The following is a 19656-nucleotide window of genomic DNA, read 5'->3' as shown; positions in this document are numbered from 1 at the left end:
TGTGAACAGCGTTAACAGTGTTTGTCCTGGGCACATATTGTAACCCTGAATAGAAACAAAACCACTTAGCCAGGAGATTTCCCCACTAAAAACTTGCTCAGCACAATGACCAGAGGAGCCGCAGTGACCTTGACAGTTTGTTTAAGAACAAGTGGAAGAGAAACAGTCCAGTCATGCTGACGGAGCAGAAGATGTGGTCTTAACAGGGTGGAAAACAAGGTAGCGCAAGGTGTGTGTGTGTATGTGTGTGTGTGTGTTTGTCTTTGATAGACTTGGTGTCAATGGAGCTTCGGTTGACAGAGTCAGATTTCCCTGAGCAAAGTTTGACAAAGAACCCCGGGAGGAATAGGTCACGTTTTTGGGAGAACTGGTCGACTTCTTCATTAGATGTTTAGAAAAAAAAAAAAAAAAAGATTCAGTGCCATCCATGTTTCCCTGCAGATTATTCTCCCCAGTGCTGCGTCATAGCTATTAAGCAAATAGTACAGTTTTTTGACATAAACTATAAAATACAAAAAGGATATTTTTGTTTTAAATCACATCCAATCTACACTGCAAAGCCATTCAGCCTCATCCTCAGTGTTAAAACCTTGTTTTTCTTCAAAGAAGGTAAAAAATCTGCCATGTGGGATGAGATAATCCCACTAGTTTCCGATGCTAATCAAGTGACTTTATCTTGACTCTAGTGGGCTGATGTGTCTTGCGGCTGATTCAGACAGAATTGCGAAGTGCAGCCCATTTCCAGTCGGCGCCCATGTTAACCAGTTGGACTGTTCAGACCTTGCAATCTGAATCGCCAATTTTAGCATTTGCACACCGCAAGCGAATTTCACGGAAAATACACTAGATGGTCAAATTTGCATCCATACTGCCAACTCTTGTGATTTTTATTGCCCATCTCCAGCTGTTCTACTGATGAAATTTGATGAAATTTCAGAATCTGCCCATATCGGCCTAAATTTGTTTAAAAAAAAAAAAAAAAAAAAAAAAAAAAAAAGGATCACTGCTGTGTTTGAATGTTCAACAGAATACATTAGAAACTACATTCTGCATGATTTCCAATGAAAGCACATTGTTTTCTGTCAGAGGCAGAACAGCCTCATGTCCAGAGCTACAATAACTGAGGTCATGCTTATAAATCAGTCCGATCATCACAACCATGCAGGCTCAGTCATCAGATTACATTATTATTCCACACATTCAGTTGTGTCTAAACTGAGAGAGATTTAAAGAGTTTGAAAACGTGTGGATTTAGACTTCACAACATGTCCATGTCCACTATTTTCTTGCCTTGTTTGAACATATTTATATTTGAGACATTTCTGAAACAAGTGAAACCACATTGGAAACAAGTGGGATTATCTCACCGGCAGATTTTTCAATTGTCAAATCTTCCTCCATTTTGAATTAAGAGAGAACAAGAGGTTACTTCAGCTTAATCTCTCGTTGGTTACGCATCAATGAGTTATGACAAATAGTTCAGCCAACTTCAACTTGGCATGTAGACAAGAGATGGAATTATTTACCTTCTTAGGATAGTTTTTGCTGAAGTGTTAGAGCATCAGAGCTAATTATCAACTGAGGGACAGTAGTTTAGATAAGTTTGGTGTCTCCAAAACAGTTGGAATGTTCCTTTACTCTTTAGGCTGACACATGTGAGTCAAACTTGAATAGACACCATCTAAACTTGCTAAATAACAAGCATCATGTTGAATGTGTGGATGCTCTATCACAAGTAGAGGCAGGGAAATATAATCTTTCACAGTTTGCTCCACTTTGTTAGATAAATGTACCTGTGGCGACGCTCCCTACATCTCTCTCTGATAAGGTTTCTTTAGATTTCTTTATCTCCTATATAAATGAAAAGCAGCAGACCCTCAGTCTACCTTCCACCTTCCAAATTCAAAATCTGCTCCTCTCTCAGTTGTCAGTGGTGATAATAAGAATAACCTCACATTTCGCTGTAAGTATGTAGGCTGGAAGTGAGGTGTTGAGGATTCAGCAGCCCTCTGATGTCACGATGACATCACCACTGTCCCGCAACGCCAACACAGCAATTATAGACAACACTCAGACTATTTTTAACTGCACTTATGCTGATCATAATGTGAACTTTGCTTCTCTCTGTGCGTGTGTGTGCATGTGCGTGTGTGTGTGTGAGAGAGAGAGAGAGAGAGAGACAAGGCTTCTCAAAAAAAAAAAAAAATAGATAGTGTTTATAGTACTGTATCAGATGACTAAAAGCACTGATATGTGGATGTGTGTAACTGTGTGTGTATTGCTATGTGCTTTTGTGTGTGTATGTGTGTGTGGGCGGTGGTAGACTTGGGCATGTTTTGCTTCTGCTCCGCGGTGGAGTTTGTCACCATCGTAGTGGTGTGTGTGTGTGTGTGTGTGTGTGTGTGTGTACCTTCTGCCTTTTGTTGTTGCATCTCTCTCCCTCTCTCTCTCTCTCCTCTGTCAGCACACACACACACACACACACACATGCATACACACTGCAGTACAGTAGCTATCTCTGAAACTCTGAATGAACTGCATAGTGTGTCAGAGCTGCGGGCATCAACAGCTTCTAAATATTTGGGGAGGAGGGCGGGAGGGAGGGAGAGTGTGTGTGTGTGTGTGTGTGTGTGTGTGTGTGTTGGGAAGGGGAGGGGTGGTGGCAGTAGGACAGATTAATAACGCCTGCTTCTTTCTCTGCCAGCAAATACAAACAGGAGGCAAGGATGTATTAGCACAAGTGCATAGACAGAGAATACCATTGTGTTTGTGTGTGTGTGTGTGTGTGTGTGTGTGTGTGTTTGTTTGTGTGTGTATTCACCTTATCCTGATTTTGACTGTCTGCTTTCCATGGAGTTGTGATTTTGTTCTTCTAGTTTTGTTTATCAGGGATTATTATTATTAGTAGTAGTAGTAGTAGTAGTAGTAGTAGTAGTAGTAGTATTATTATACGTCGTAGTAGTATTAGTAGTATTTGTAGTAGTACTAGTAGAACTAGTGGTAGTAGTAGTAGTAGTAGTATTGGAAGTACGATTTGGTTTATGGGTTTCAGTGTAAATGTAAATATTATCAATATTGTTGTATATTCAGTGTGTTCCAGTATTTACTTTGTGATTAAATGTAGATTTTTCTTTTTTCTTTTTTTTTTTTTTTTTTTTTTTTGGTGGACTCTCTGACCCACATCTAATTCTGCCTCAGTGATTTCCTACATTTCCCACAATGCCGTTTGAAACCCTACAGCGACCTGGTGTGAACTTGTTGCATTCAGCTGTGGGTTTTATGTGTAGGCGGAGAGTCTCCGAGTAAAAGCAAAGGCGGAGTGAGGGTTTTTTTTTTTTTTTTTAATTTGAGAAAAAGTGAGTGCAGAAAGAGCAGTTCTGTGCCATGCCTGGTTGATCAAAGCGCAAAAAAAAAAGCCAATATGCAAAAGCTCCACATGTCTTATGGCTGCAGTGAATTCTGGTTTATTGAGGCTGCTGTCAGTGGGGAAGTCAGTTACTGAGCCTCTTGTATGATGTATTTGAGCCATATGAATATATACAAATGCCAGAATTTTACTTAGTATCGTCATTTATCACCATGTCTGCTATATGAAAAACAGCCTCTAAGTTTGTCAAGGCTCAAACTAGATACTTTACAGTTGCTGATTTTAACAATTTGAGATGCTTATTAAAAAATAAGCACAAGTAGATACCTCTGTTTACTTACCCATAGCTTTAGATGAGGGCTAAGGTTTTCCCTGTAGTGTTGATGATTAATATTAAAGGTTAATAAATGTATGTATTTCAGAGGAACATGCCCAGTGCCCACATGTATCATGTAACAAATGTGCATGTGTGCATGCGCATATATAGTCTGCTTAGGATGGATGTTATATTAGGTGTGATATATTAGGTTTGTGAATCTTTGTTTTAGCAGATTCTATTTGATTTATGATTCAGTAGCTGCTGATTCACTGAGTTCATAAATCACAATTCAAGTCAACAGTTTGATTCTGTACTTTCAGCCAAAATTCATCCATTCAGTTAATTCATGCTAACCTTGTGTAAGGCTATCCTTTTTCCACTGAAATGTGAAAAGACAACAGAATTACTTAACTTCTTCTAAAACAACAAATAAAAAAGTTTCAGCACGTCGTATTGTGTTCTGTCTCCAGTTAGGTTTTTTTTGTTTTTTTTTAAGAATCCTGATCGGTTCAGGCCACAGTCTGATCTCTGCAGTGTCTGAATTGTTAGGCCCCTAATGCATATATCTACCTGTGTGTTTTTGTGTGTGTGTGTGTGTGTGTTTGTGTGTGTGTGAAGGCCCACGTGTGAGTGACTGCATCTGATAAATGCATGAGCGTTGCATGTGTGAGGGCCTGCGGCTCAGTAAACATTACCTCATCGCCGGCCTGCTGCGGGGGCCGGGGCCCCCCGTTGGCCCCCAGGTCTGTGGGAACTGAAGCCCACTCTGCACGCGGGAACAAAGGGCAGCCCTCCCTCCCCTGCCCCTCGCCCCCTCGCCCCCTGCCCCAGCCACCGCTGCCCCGGCCCACCTCGCAACAAAAGGGGCCACGGGGCCTTAATTCCCAGGCAACGATATAAATGGTGGCCCCCGGACTCCCGAGGACGAGGCAGGAACGAATGGGCCTGAAAACTGAAGGGGAGGAGGAGGGGGAAAATGGCAAAGGAGTCATAAAAGAGAAAAGAGGTGCCCCCCCCCCCACCCATCCAAGAGATCCTTTTGTTGGCAGGCGGGGTGAGGCGGGGGGGAGTGGGGTGAGGACAGACAAAGGACAGGTCGGGGAGAGTGGCAGGGGTCAAAACTGCCACCCACCACCACCAACACACCCAAAACTTCCCCATCAAACACACACACACACACACACACACACACACACACACCACCAGTTTACACCAGCTCTGTGGACTTGATCACCAAGGGAAAAGTTTCTCATGCACACACAGATTTAAATGTATATAAATGTGCAGTAACACATATGAATGCATCAGCACACACAGACAAACACACATAGCAATATGCACACACAAATGTTATCAATCCAAATTTTATTTTACAAAGCATTATGCAAGTTTTCCGCTGTATTGTCTTCAATAGTTTCAAGCCGTTGCAGGGATTTTAGGCCATGTCTCCTGTGCAATATTTACCTGTAACCCAAAATCTACCAGGTTTGAAATCTTAAAAATGCACCATCACATAGCTGAATGTCCAACTGAAGCAATATTAATATTCTGCAGGACCTGGTGAGGAACAAACTGCTTCATTTGAAAATTCAGCCGTGTTGTTACTTATGTGGGGAACAAAGTCAGTAATCTAATTTAAAGAGTCAAAACTAGATTACATTGCAATTTTAAATTGGTATTTTTCCCAATATAATTTTTAAAGTGGTAAGATGTCTCCTTATTATTATTCTTATTTTTCTGGTGACATCTTGCTGTTGAACACGCATCGCTGTTTCTGCATGCAGCTCACCTGTCAATCAAACATTGTGGACGGGACATGGATTTTCTGTTGATGGACTTTTGATTTTCTCTTTTCTTTGTCTGTTCATCGCTGCTCATGCTAACTACCCAGTTCTTCTCCTTCTGTTTATTCCAAACAAACCCGAAACATGAAATGCATCACTTCCTGTGCAGCAGATATCCAGTTTTTAATGCCCTATTAAGTTGATGATTTTTTTGCAGTGTGATTAAAGGTTTTTGCATTTTTTCCCCCCCACAATGCCGGGACTCAGAGCTGCAGATTGATTGGCTTGTTAGTGGCAGTTCATTTTTTTGCAGTGCAGCGGTGGCTGGCTGTCCGCTGGGTGGGTGGAGTGGCTGGGGAGAGAGCAGGATAATTGGGGCTGTGTTGTATCTAGTGTCTGTGGCACTCCAGTGCTGGGGGTCAGCGACCTGAAAACACCGGCTCAACAGTTACCAATCATTTCAAACCCCCGGCCCAAGAAAAGCGTCGTGGGCCAGCTTTCTCTCAGGGCCATGGCCTGTGGAGGTTCAAAGGGACAGTGGGGCTCACAGGGCCGTGTGTGTGTGTGTGTGTGTGTGTGTGTCTCTTTTGAAGGGAAAGAAGAGCACAGAGGCTAGAAGCTTGAACAATTAGAGCAATTTTAGCCCTCTATCCCTCTCTCACTCCCTCTCTTTCTCTCAGCCACTCACACACATATTCACTCACTCACTCACTCAATCTCACCCAAACAAAGATGCATGCTCAATAGTCTCCATCCCCTCCATTCATTCAGCAGAGAATATATTTAACTTTAGGGAGCGCTTGATGACATTTAACATTGCGAACAACTGCCTCTCCGTCCTGAAATTAAAGAAAAGCGTGATAATGCGCTCTTGAGACTCGTGCGAAATTGAAATTTAATGTTTTTGGTTCATCTTTAAGCGAAACATTTTATCACCACAATAAAGCGAATTTCAAAGCCATTTGCGCCGCATTGGGTTTGTGAGGCATTTTATTTTCGCTCATAGGCAGGGGTTTGCCGAGGACCTATTTTTTCTTCCACCCACCCCCCCACCACCACACACTCCCTGTCTTCCTTTTCCTCTGCATAACACTGTGGCCACAGATTGTGTGGAATGCAATTAGGGCGCCTAAATTAAGTAGTAATGGAGAACCTGGTCTCCCTACCAGTGTTGCCCTGGCAACGAGCGCTCACAACACCGCCTCTAGTAGTTTTGCTACTTTATCTGCAAAATGCACAATTGAGCTTTAAACCAGCTCTCTGTCTGCAGGAGCCAGGCAGGCAGGGTGGAGGATGGAGGATGGAGAGAGGAGGAGAGGGTGGGGGGATGAGGGGGTGAGGGGGGATTGAGATGAACAGCTGCACGCTAGGAGGTTTCTCTGCGTCGTGTGATACAGCTGGCCGTCAAATATTTATTCCGCTAACTGTCTAATGTGGCGTGATGCGCGGGCCGGGGCCAGATTTCAAAGAGCGCTCGGAGGGCGACTCGCGTTCGGCGAGCTTTTGATTGCGCGCTGCCCTCCGGTCCCGTGCTTACGTGACGGAGAGCAGAGAGAGGCTTCGCTCCGTAAACAGCCTGCAGCCGCGGCCTCGCCGGCGAGGACGACAAAAAGTGAGTGGCACATACCTGCGGTGGGTTTTCATCACGAACTGCAAATTTGGAGAAATTAAATCAAATTTACGAAGGGGTGCGATAGCAGCTGTGGTTCATTTTTGTTTTCTGTCTGAGCCAAAGTGAGAGAACTCTTGCATTTTTGGATTTGAGTCACTCAGGTTCACATTGCTCAAATAGCTTTTTTATTGGACAGTTTTTCATTGCGCCATGTTTGCTTTTGACAGGGACAATGGATCACAACAAACCTGTACTCATAATGAACCGCACTGCAGTTCACATAGAAGAAGGCTCATATTTGGAGCCCATTTTGATGTGGTGATGCCGATTTCATATGTCCAGACAAAACGCGACACTGGAGATTGACTGGAGTGGTGGTTCCTGAACTAGGTCCCAAAGAACACTGGGGGTCCCCAACGAAGAGGCGTAGATTGATTTCACTTTTATGACATTCAACTGTTTGATCATGATTTACAACAACACTCATTTAATTACAGTTTGACTACACCCGGTTTTCTTATCTTTCCACCAAACAACAAAAATCTTCTCCTTAGCGTCCTCTTAAATATGGTCTATGGTTTACTATGCATCTATTTTGGAGGTCCTAGACAAGAAAACATCTGGGCATCCTTGCACTAGAGGATTACAAGGCCGAATATCACCAGATTTGCTCATCGTGGCCATTGGAGGTGAAATCCAGATTGGAGCTTTGGTCGGAGCTGATGATCTCCAAAAATCATCTGGACGGAGTTTACACCTTAACCTGTTCGACTAGCCTGGTTTGATCTTTTTTTTTTTTTTTTCTTTAATATATTTATCCTTCATTAAACCAGGTAAAAGTTTTAGATTAAGCTCAATGTTGCAAGAAGACAACATTAAACAAGAATACATCAAAGTTTTAAATAAACACAACAGGGAGAGGATGACAATCAATTAGACAGGAACATCTGGTTAAAGCATAGAAAACAAAACATTTAAAATACACCTAATTAATAACTTCATATAGTCATCAAGATAAATAAGAATTACACAAGAGGCTAATGTCAGTGATGCGTAAGACATCAGCAGGATCATTTCTAATATTGTTGAAGTCTAATTGAAATGAACTCTTATTACCTTGTAATGCACCATAAGGCGTAAATAAAAATCTCAACCAATAAACCACAAAATTTTCAATCAAAAACAACAATCCAAACTTTTTTTTTTTCTCCATAACTGATATCCTATTGGTTTTGAATACAATTCCCTTATATCTATCCTGTCATAACAAGAATCACATAGAATCAAGAAAGTAAGGTGCCGTTTCATGGGGTCTCTGATGCAGCTGAGAGACAAAAAAGTGAAATTTGTCATTATGTGTGTAAAGCAATGCGTTTTTTTAAATCAGTTTATTCAAAGTTAAGTGTAGTCGATCCATGCTAAGGGCGGCTTTGGGATGTGAACATATACTGTGGAGCCCTCTGGAGCTTTTCACCCTAAAACACCCCAAACCAAGCTTCTGCACGGGCTCTCTCCGTCATTTGTGCGTTCTGGTGAGCGGTGAGTGACAGAGGTTTTACGCGGAGGCTTAAATGGAGGGAATGTGACCTTGCATCTGCCGTGCGAACAAACAGGTAACAGGTGTTGTGCTTTGTATTATTTAGTCGGCAGGCGGCTTTGAACCCGAGTTCAAGTGTGCGTGCCACAAGTCCTTTGTCCTCAGGGCCTCGCTCCTCCAGATGTCAGTGCAACGCAATTTCACATATGCACGCACACACACACACACACAAGGTGGAACGCACACACCAACTCCAGTGTACCCACACTGCACAGATACTGTTACAGAGACACACACATCAGGAGAGTTAACTGTTTTTTTGGACACACACACGCCTCCCAACGACACACAGCTGTGTGCATTTAAGGTTGACAAGGTGCCACAGGTTATTTGCACGTACACACATACAGTAAAACACGCGCACACACACAGAAGCATAGCGAGTGGGACCCACAGGTGCACTGCGATCCTCTGATTGTAGCTGTGCCAAGAGGATATTATGGGATGTCCCGAGCGTATGGCCCACACATGTTGTGGGAGATTTGATTTTTCAGAGAGGGAAGGCGCTCTCCTTCCCGAAATGCCCTCTCCACAACGGACAGAGAATATCTGAATCGACTCCATGTGTTTCCACTTGCCTGGAAACTCTTTTTCTTTGGTAATTTGTGCTAAAAAAGAGGGGTTTGGCTAAACTACTGTCTCTGGTGAAAAATGACTGACTGCACTCAGTTAGCGGAGCCAGGTGCACTTTAATGCAGCGTGAATGCCACTGTGAGCTGAGGGGAATACAGGAACTTAGGGGAGAGTCACGACTGGCCAGCCTACCTGTGAGGAGACGACAAGACGAAGGACTAAAATAAGCGGCCGGCCTGATCTCAGAGCTGAGGAAAGCAGAACGTATGGCTCCTGGAGAGATAAAGAGTAAGAAACCTTAAATAATCTGGGGTTAAGGCTGGCAGCTCTGTGGAGGAGATTGGTGAAATTTACATAAAACGATTCAAAAATAAGAACTTACACTTAGACACTTTTTTTTTTTTTTTTTTTTTTAAATTTTAACCCCAATTCCAATAAGCATTTATAAATGGCGTGTGAACACAATAACAACAAATTGCTTTCAACGTCACTGTCATAAGCACTTGAAAGAATAACTTAAAATTTGATGAATAGCTGAATTCACAGCGTTTTAGAGTGACAACTGTTTGCCATGCACCCCAAAACTGTGATATTGACTATTTGTCTATTTAAAGTTATCCTCATATGTGCTTCACACTTTTAAAACAGTGTTAGAGAGCATTTATACGGTATTTATAAAAAACTTCATTACAGGGATTAAAGGTGCATTACATATAATTGCAAATGGTTGATTTAAATGAAGAATAGATTTAGAATCAGCTGACCAAAAAATTAAATAAATAAATGGATAAATAAATAAATAAAAACAAGCAGGTAATTTATCTCTGGCCCAGGCATGAGAACCATGTAGACTGAACCATCGAGTCATATTCTTAGTATTTTTTTGTTATTTTCTGAAATTATTTTGTCAGTTCAGCCTGATTTTTACGCCCTGGCTTTTATCAACCCTCAGCAGTTTCACACAGTGCACCTTCAAAGTAAAGTGTCACTGTTTTGACATTATATCAGGGACTAGTTTTCCTCCTCAGACAGGAAGTGGAGGTGATGGGAGACTGTGTGCAGCTAAAAATCACTGCGCAGTGGATGAATACATGGTTGCTCGTCTGAAATAGTTCTAAAAATAAACCTGGGTACATCAGCTGTACCGAATTACTCATAGTTACATTTTTTTTTTTATTTATAAAAGACCACACAATAAAAGCTGCTGCTGTTTTTTAATACTAAAGGCTTAGTGATGCTAGTTGCTCGCTCTCACTCGGTGTTAGCATGTAGCAGCAGATCTACCAGGGACATATGGATGATTCTGGCATGTATGTTTTCGACGCCTAGCGGGTAAGCTGACCAGCGGGCCAATCTGCCACTGCTTAAAGAAATCATCTCACCTTATATGAGCGCTGCAGAGGTGTGAACGAGCAGACTGCTGTCCACGGTGCGGGCGGTGAGACGCGAGGCGGCGTGAGCGGCAGCGTGAGATGTCGAGCATCACCGGTGTTGTGACATCTCCAAGAGGTTTTGGAGCCACGAAAATATGACGGCCGCTATTTCAGTGTCGGCTCGTCTGCCTGCGCAAGAAGGTGGCCGAGAAAAGAAGAAGGCAGGATGAAAGGAGTGATGGACGGGGAGGAAAACATGACAGGAGAGAAGAGAGGAGAGGAGAGAAAAACATGAAAGGAGGAGAGAAAAACATGAAAGAAAAGAAGAGAAAAGAGAAAAACACGAGGGAGGAGGAGAGAGAAGAAAAACATGAAAGAAGAGAAACTGAAGAGGAGAAAAGAGAAGGACTTTGGTTTAAAAATGTCACAGCAAAACCAAAAATCTGCTGAAGAGAAAAAGAGGAAGAGATAGATACGTGATGTATAGAACAATTCAGTTACATTGGAAAAAGGGAAGAAAAAGAGCGAGGGAGGAGGAAAGCAAAAAGGAGAGGAGATTTTTGATGTTCTTCAATCAAACATCTCACAGCAAAAAAAAAAAAAAAAACTGAAGAGGAGAGGAGGGAAGAAGAGACGTTCACTTTTGATTTTCTTTAATGAAACATCTCACTGCAAAAAAAAAGGTAGAAAAAAGAAGGAGTGGAGGGAAGAGAAGAGATTTGATGATGTTTCACGAGACAGTTCACAGCAGAACTGGAAAACGGATGAGACTTTTGATGTTCCCCCCATGAAATGCCTCAACGCTGAAAAGGAAAAAAGGGGTGGAAAGAAGAAGAAGAAGAAGAAGAAGAAGAGGAGGAGGAGGAGGAGGATGAGAAAGGCAGAGAGCGTGTCCTCTCCGCTCCGTTCTGATCAGTTTCGGGTTCGGCTGAGCCTGGACCCGCTGCGTGTCGTGTCGCGGCGTCCGGCGCCAGGAAAGCCGGCCAAGGTGCGTTGTTGTGTTCTCGCGGCGTAGCGGTCGGGGGTCTGCTGGAGAGAACATCACACCGCTTTATCGCCGTGGCAGCAGCCAACCACGGCGGCCCGTGCCAAGAGGCTTGGCCAGCAATCCCACAGTCCTTCAGTGCACAACACAGCGCATGGCACCGATGAAGGAAGAGGCCCCCGGTGCATGGCGAGCACTTTTGGATCCACATCAACAAAAAGAGTGGAGTGTTCACCTTTCGGGTTTGAAATAGCCCCTTGCTGCATGATTGTTTTGATAAAAAATTACACGAATCACAGGGAAATCATCACACATTTCCACTGAACTTCTGTCGGATCACTTGAACGCATCTTTTCTCAATTAGCAGGGCTCCCTCGACTGGGAGGCGCGGCGCCTTTTTGACGCTCTTTCCCTCGTTCTACGCCGGCAAAGAAAAACACACTGCAAAAAATCGTCCTCTTAGCAAGTAATTCAGTCTGATATTCAGTGTTAAAATCTTGTTTTTCTCCAAAGTAAACAATCTGCCTGTGAAATGAGATCATCCCGCTTGTTTCCAGTGCTAATTCTAATTTCCAGATCACACGCAACCTTTCCAGAAAAGTGTCATTTTCTTCATCCTAGTGGGCTGATTTGCCGTATTCTGCCTCATATTCATACTTGTTCCCACAAAAATCCCTGAAACAAGCGCAACTGCATTGGAAACAAGTTGAGGTTATCTCATCCCACTGGCAGAGTTTTCCCTTATTTACACAGAATACGAGAGTAAATGGTTAAAACGCAGGTCGGTTTTGCAGTGCGTGATGAAATTGAACTCGGAGCAAAGGAAAAAAAAAAAAAATCAGTGTGCTTTGCCATTTTCTAAAAAGAGGTGTGCACTTGTTCACAAAGCAGCCAAAATACTGAAAGTCAAGAAGGCTTTGCAACACCAGCAGGTTAAAACCTCACCGGTTGAGCGATAAAAAAAGGACCATCTTTACCATCCATTTACTGGCTCGTTTAGGTGACTCGGGCGGAGGAGTCAGCCTACTGGCAGGAGGAGAGTGTGTTTATAGCATAATGTAATCCATTATGAGTGCTTTAACTAGGCCACCCTCACTCCCTTTTACATAGCCGCTAGCCCACAATAGCCTCCCTCCTGTTGGCCTCACTCTCCCTCGCTCTCTTAATATAACAGATCAAAGCAAGAGGGATTTCTGGCCTTTTCTGCACTCTCTAGTAGACAGAACCATTCATTCATTTATTTGCTGGGTTACTTACGTAAAAAAAAAAAAAAAAAAAAAAAAAAATCAGTGTTTGATTTGTGAAAAATGCATGCTTTACAGACAGATCACCACATGAGCTGATTGATTAAGAAGACCGATCAGAGATTAGAGATTCTGCTGGAACACTCAGTATTACTCACCTTACCTTAGCTTACTATTTATTACTGTTAGCACATTGAGCATATTCAGCCAAGGTGATGCTACGGCTCATTAAAACATGAGTTTCTCTTGGCATTCAAGAAATGAGCCGATTTTGAGTCCAGACCCGCTGGATTGACTACAGACAGTGGGTTCACACTGCAAAAAAAAATCTCCATCTGAACAAGTCATTTCAGCTCATCTACTATCTTAAAATCTGGAAAATCTATTTTTTTTTTTTTTCTGTAAAAAGGTTAAACAAATCTGCCAGTAGGATGAGATAATCCCACTTGTTCCCAATGCTAAACAATTGTTCCTCCAAAATCGTATCATGTAGTATCATTTTCTCAATACGAGTGGTCTGACGGGCCTTCTTCTGCCTCATTTCAAAGTGTTTATACATGTTTCCAGTGCACTTACACTTGTTTCAGGCGTCATTTTCCTGGGAACATGAGGTCATCTCATTATAACGGGAATGCATGACTTTTTTTTTTTTTTTTTTTTTTTTTAAACTAATGACACTGAAAAAAACTCAATCTCCGTCATTTTCAATGTAAAAAAAAAAAAAAAAAAAAAAAAATTAAACAAATATGCCAGTGGGATGATCTAATCCCACTTGTTTCTATTTCAGTGTCACATGTTTCAGAACTCACATAATTCATACGAGAAAGGTCAACTTTTCCCCTGTACAGAAATTAGCACTGGAAACAATGGCAAGCGGCAGATTTCTGTGATCTGATGAGTCCGTATGAAAAGGTGGGAGTCAACATGTCGTTGTGAGCTCTCACCTCGCGTGGAGGAGGTGTGAGCAGGCATCAGGAGGTGCAGAGGGGCTGGATAAACAGCGAGACGAGGTGTGTGCAAGATGGACAGAATGTGCCATCTCTTCCTCTGTCTTCCTGCCTCGCCGCGGCTTCGGCGTGGCGCGGAGTGTGAATCGCACACGGCGGCCAAACGCAGGCACATACATTGCACACACACACACACGCACACACACACTGCACATACATGTACACACGTTTCAGGCAGCGGTCAGGGTGTGAATCCAGCATCGCACCTGTTTAAGGCAAAGCCACACTCGCTCTGGCATTCACACTCTGCACGTACACTGCAAAAAAAAAAAAAATCACATTGAAGTCATTTAGTCTCATGTTCATGTTTTAAAATATTGTTTGTTTGTTTTTTCAAACAAAGTAAAAAATATGGCAGTGGGATGATGATGCAACCAACTTGTTTCCACTGTTAATCAATCTTGAATAAATCGTCATTTTCTTGATCCTAGTGGCCCAACATGTCTCATTCTGCCTTGTTTCATCATATTTATACTTGTTCCCAGAAAAACTCCTGAAACAAGAGAAACCGCCTTGGAAAAAAGTTGGGAATATCTCGTCCCTGATGGCAGATTTCTCACTATTTTGAGGGAAAAACAAGATTTTAAAACAAAACTGCGAGACTGCATGACTTGTTAAAATGGAGGGTTTGCAGTGTTATTGCAAATTGCACATGCAAACACACACATATCCATGTAGGCACTCCCACACACACACACACACACACACACGTACACACTTTTAACACACTACTAGGAGAAGGGAAAAAGGAATGAAGACACAAAAATAGAGAGTTTGGAGTTTAGCTGTTCTTTTTTTTCTTACAAGACAGGAGGAAAAATAGCTAAAAATACCCTAAAAAACAAAACTCCCACACCCACCCAAACACACACACACACACACAAAACTACAAAAGTGAATGCACCCTCAAACCGAGCCCACACAGGCACAGCTGATGTTTGACTAGTCAGCCCCTCTTCTTCCTCCGTACATATTGCATCCTGCAGCCCACTAACACTCATAAATGTAGTCATAATGAGAGAAAAATCACAGAGAGCTTCTGCCCTTTGCTGTCATTTCCTACCCTTCCATTACACTTCACTTCATTCCACTTTTTCATCACCGAGTCAAACCGGTGCCGTCTTAGGTTTGCTCTTAAAAAAAAAAACAAGAAGAAGAAAAAAACAACTCAAAATCCGCAGAGCGTTTTCATATTTGTCAAGTTCTGGTGACGCGCAGCGCTTGTGACACCGCCGCCGGTATCCAGCGGTCAGTAATTGACTTTGGATAGATCGAGCAGAGGAGGAAGGCAGAAAGAAAGAGAGAGAGAGAGAATAGGGAGGAAAATGAGAAAAGAAGAAATTAGCGGAGGAAGTTTGGAAAATACAATAATGACTGCGAGAAGCAGCGGATGGAAGTGTAACAGAGAAGTGGAGAGCTTGGTTGAGAGAGAAGGGAGTAGATGAGGGAGAGAGGGCACTCCTACATGTCCCTCTCTCTCTCTCTCTCTCTCTCTCTCTCTCTCACACACACACACACACACACACACACACTACCTGGGGAGTGTGAATACGGTGCTCTCCTCTTTGGCCAGAGGCTGGTAAATAATGGATGTGTTGGTGGAAGCACAGGCAGTTTGAAATGTAAATGTGACGGATGGAGGATGGTGTGTGTGTGGATTGTGAGTGTGTGTATGTATGCGTGTGTGTGTGTGTGTGTGTGTGTGTGTGTGTGTGTGATGCTGTCACTTGTGGCTGGGACTGCTTATGTGTCTAGAATGGCGATGGGCCGTCCTCCCTGAAGGGACGAAGGAGAGGGGAGAGAGAGAGAGAGAGAGAGAGAGAGAGACTAGTGTGTGTGTGTGTGTGTGTGTGTGTGTAGGAGGGTGGGGATGGAGTGGTTAGTTTCGCACTCAGCAGCCCAGCAAAGAGGAGGTGTGGACGCAAGGGAGAGTGAGGAAAGGAAAGGAAAGGAAACAAGAAAGCAAAGGAGAGGAGAAGAGCAGTGGAGGGAGGAGTGATCTCAGTTCATCGGCTTTGACCCAGTACAGGATTTCTAGTGCCGACAGAAGGAAGAAGAGACAAAGAGGAGAAGATGAGAAAGAAAGTAGTAGGCAGGAATTTAAAAAGAGAGAGGGAAAAGAGATAGAGAAAGGTAAACACGGAGGGAAGAAGCACATGGGGAGGAAGGGGAGGAGGGATGAGAGTAGAGGAAGAGGCAAAAATGGAGGGAAGAATGTAAGGAGGTGGGGAAGGAGGGATGGAAGCTAATCCGGTAGGAAACTGGGGAGGAAGGGAAAGGAAGCAGGACGGACAGGGAGAGTGAGGAAGGAAGGGAGCTAGGTTAGGATGGGAGGAAACAAAGAGGAAGGGAAGTAAAGCCATTTTCCAGACACTTCAGAAAGTTGGAATTTCTGACGTCCAAATGTCTCTCGAGAAAGTGTGTCTTCATTTACCGACAGCAACTGCACGGCGGCTCCCATCTTGAATCTCGGCCGGGGCAGGACTCCTCTGTGTGCAGTCTGCATGTCCTCCCTGTGTCTGCATGGGTTTCTCCTTCAATAAAAATATGTTTGTTCGGTTAATTCTCCTGTCAGTGCCCTTGGCCAAGGCACCAGCGAAGAGCAGGAGCTGGTCCCCGAGGGCTGCGCTTGGAATTGCCCACTACTCTTTATAGAATGGGTTAAACGCAGAGGACGAATTTCCCCATGGGGACAATAAAGGATAACTTACTTATAAAAACATACTTATATTGCCTAAATTCCCATATATAATGTCACAAAAATAGGGCAGACAACACAGTCAATGATAAACAGATTTTTCCTCAGACTAGTGTTCTCTCTAGTCTTTATTTTATGATGCTAATTTATGCATTTTTTTTTTTTTTTTTTAATTTTGTTGACTGCATCTGGCACTAACAATGAAGGTGACTAGCTGCAGCTTGCCTAGTCGATGTAAGCTGCCGTCATTGTCACTTGTTAGCGAGTCATTTGTTGATTTGATCCGTGTTTTTGTGTGGGCGTCATGGAGGTGGGAAGTTCTTGGAAGCTTGGAAGTTGAAAACCCGATGGCCAATGGGACGCTTTGTGATGAGAAGTCAGAAATATCAAGGATTCCCGATCTCCAGCTTGTCTGGAACGCAACATCTGTGTTTTGAAGGATGGAGGGAAGATGACAAGAGGGAGGGAAAGAAGGAAGGGACATTAGAATGAGACTAAGGCGGAAGACGGTAAACAGTGCAGGAGGGAAGAAAGAGCGGATGGAGAGGTGAGATCGGGAAGGAGGAATGGAGGTGGAGAGAGAGGACGACAGGATGGAGGGAGTGAAAGAGTTAAGGAGAGAAGGAGGTGCCCTCCCTGTGAAATCCATAAGCTCCGCAGCAGTAAATTTCTCTCCAGTTCACGGCCGTCAGCCGGGGCCAGTAAAACGCCGCCGCCGCCGAGAAGGCAGACCCCAAGGGGCCGAGGTGAGCCTGAAGGACGAGCCGTCCCTCCCACACACACACACACTCACACACACACACACACACACACTGTCCCTCCCTTTCTATTTCTTCCCCTCTCACACATGCACAATTCCTCTTGTTCATCTCTTTTTCTATCATTTTCTTCCACACACTCACACGCCATCCTTCACAGCAAGGGACACCGCACCCCCCCTCCGCCCCTCCACCCTCGGGCGTCTCTGAGTCCATGGGGCACCTGCGTATCCCAGAGAGCCTTGCTGTGGGACCAGGAGGGGGTCGCGGCCTCAGAGCCCAAAGTCCCATCCTTCATTTCCTCTCATTTCATAAAAGGGACGAGCGGGAAATTCCCTGGGAAAGAAATCAGTGGATCACACAAATCAAGGGCAGTAGTGTTAAGATGAGGAGTGTGTCTTTGGTTATATATATATATATATATATATGTATGTGAGTGTGTGTGTGTGTGTGTGTCTGACTGCCATGTGTATGCAGCAGAGTGAAAGAGGAGAAGGAGGGAGTGTGAAAGATAAAGCGTATTAAGGGTGTTTGGGAAGATGAGTGTATGACCCATAAAGATATAAAGAGGCCAGCCGTCCGGGCTTTCCGCAGGCTTTATCCATTTAACTGCGTCCCATGGCTCCAAAATGACAGATAATACACACACACACTGACTGGCTGTGACCACTTCACTGTCAGTTGTACCGGCCAGACAGCCAGCACACACACACACACATCGCCGAAAAGAATCAGAGACAGGAACACGGAAACAAGCGAGAAAGAATATGAAGAGAGGTGGAGAATCTGTCTGGTTTCAACACAAATACTGCCTCGGTCCATCAGAAACCTTGAACAATGAAAAAAAAAAAAAAAACAGAAAGACCAAGTGAGAGAATGTGACATCAGCAACAAAATAAAGCAATAAAAACCACACAGAAAGACAACAGTTAAAATGAGCGAAATTACAATAATGGAGTGAGAAATAGTTTAAAAAACACATACTGCATTTGCACTGCGCTTGTTAAATTATGACTGCACAGGTTACTGCTTAATATTGTTTCATATTTTTATTGAGGTCAGTATAAAAGACAGTTGAAGATGTAGGATTTACACTCTGTGAGTCTATTCAGTCTCCCTGCAGGACATAACATCTGACATCGAGCACTTCGTCATATTTGCACTGCTGCTTGTGTCGAGATATTTCTTCAGGCTGTTCTTATCGGATATCAACACGAGAGAAAGTGAACAGAAAAACGTAGCCCAAAGCAAGCGTACGTGAATGCAGGTACAGCGCTAATAGGTATTCTCAGCACAGCTCCAGCGGTGTTTATTAAGAAAAAAAAATACATATCTAGAACAGAATCGTGAGCGGTCAGGTTTCTCAGTGATTTGCAGCGGTGTTAACCTCTTTCACTCTGCCGGCCCCATCTGGGAACATCTGGGATTTGTAATTATCGAAGCAAATTTTGTTCAAATGCAGAGAACTCAGAGAACTGATGGAGCTTTAATGAAGCTGCAACCAGCAGAAACACGGTATGGATTTTGACATACATTATGGGAAAATATCCTAATATCCTTAAAGCGTAAAGTTCAGGTTCTTTTGACAAACTTGACAGTCATAAGCAGGTTCCAAAACTGTCCAATAAACAAGCTGCTTTTCAGTCATGTGACTTTTTATTTACAAACTCTGGGTGGCTTATAAGTGGCGAGAGTAAACCCGAATAAATCAAATCCTCCAGTGCCTTAAAATAAGTAAACTTAGCTATTATGGCTCAGACCAAAGGACAACAGACTGTGGGTGGGATCGTCCCGAAGGTGACTGGTGTACAAGTGTGTCCTTGTTTCTGCAGGACACCAAAGATATGCAGATCTGCATGCACATGAAAAAAAAAAAATAAAAAAACCCAAAACAGATGCATCACGGGGTTAACAGGTGCCCTGCAGGAGGTAGGGGTCCTGCAAAGAGAAGGAACAGAGAGAGAGTGTGTGTGTGCTTGCGTGCGTGCGTGTGTGTGTGTGTGTGTGTGCCAAGATGGCAGCAGAGGGCCAGGCTGTTTGAGTCCCCTGACAGCCACTTGTCACTCTCCCCTCAGACCATCTGGGCCCTTTCCTCTGTCTTTTCTTTACACACACACACACACACACACACACACACACACACACACACACACACACAGACACACATCTGCAGTACACCAATGGGAGCTGGTGACAGTGCTGTCTATGTGTGTGTATGTGTGTGTGTGTGTTGGGGGGGGCAGCAGCTGCCAGTTTCTCCACATTCGCCTCCCTACATGCTTTTCACCTTCCCACCTCTCTCCATCTATCTATGTCTACTTCCCCCTGCCTTGTTCCCT

The sequence above is a fragment of the Myripristis murdjan genome, chromosome 2, assembly GCF_902150065.1.
Source record: "Myripristis murdjan chromosome 2, fMyrMur1.1, whole genome shotgun sequence".
Lineage (NCBI taxonomy): Eukaryota > Metazoa > Chordata > Actinopteri > Holocentriformes > Holocentridae > Myripristis > Myripristis murdjan.
Note: the sequence above shows the minus strand (reverse complement) of the source record.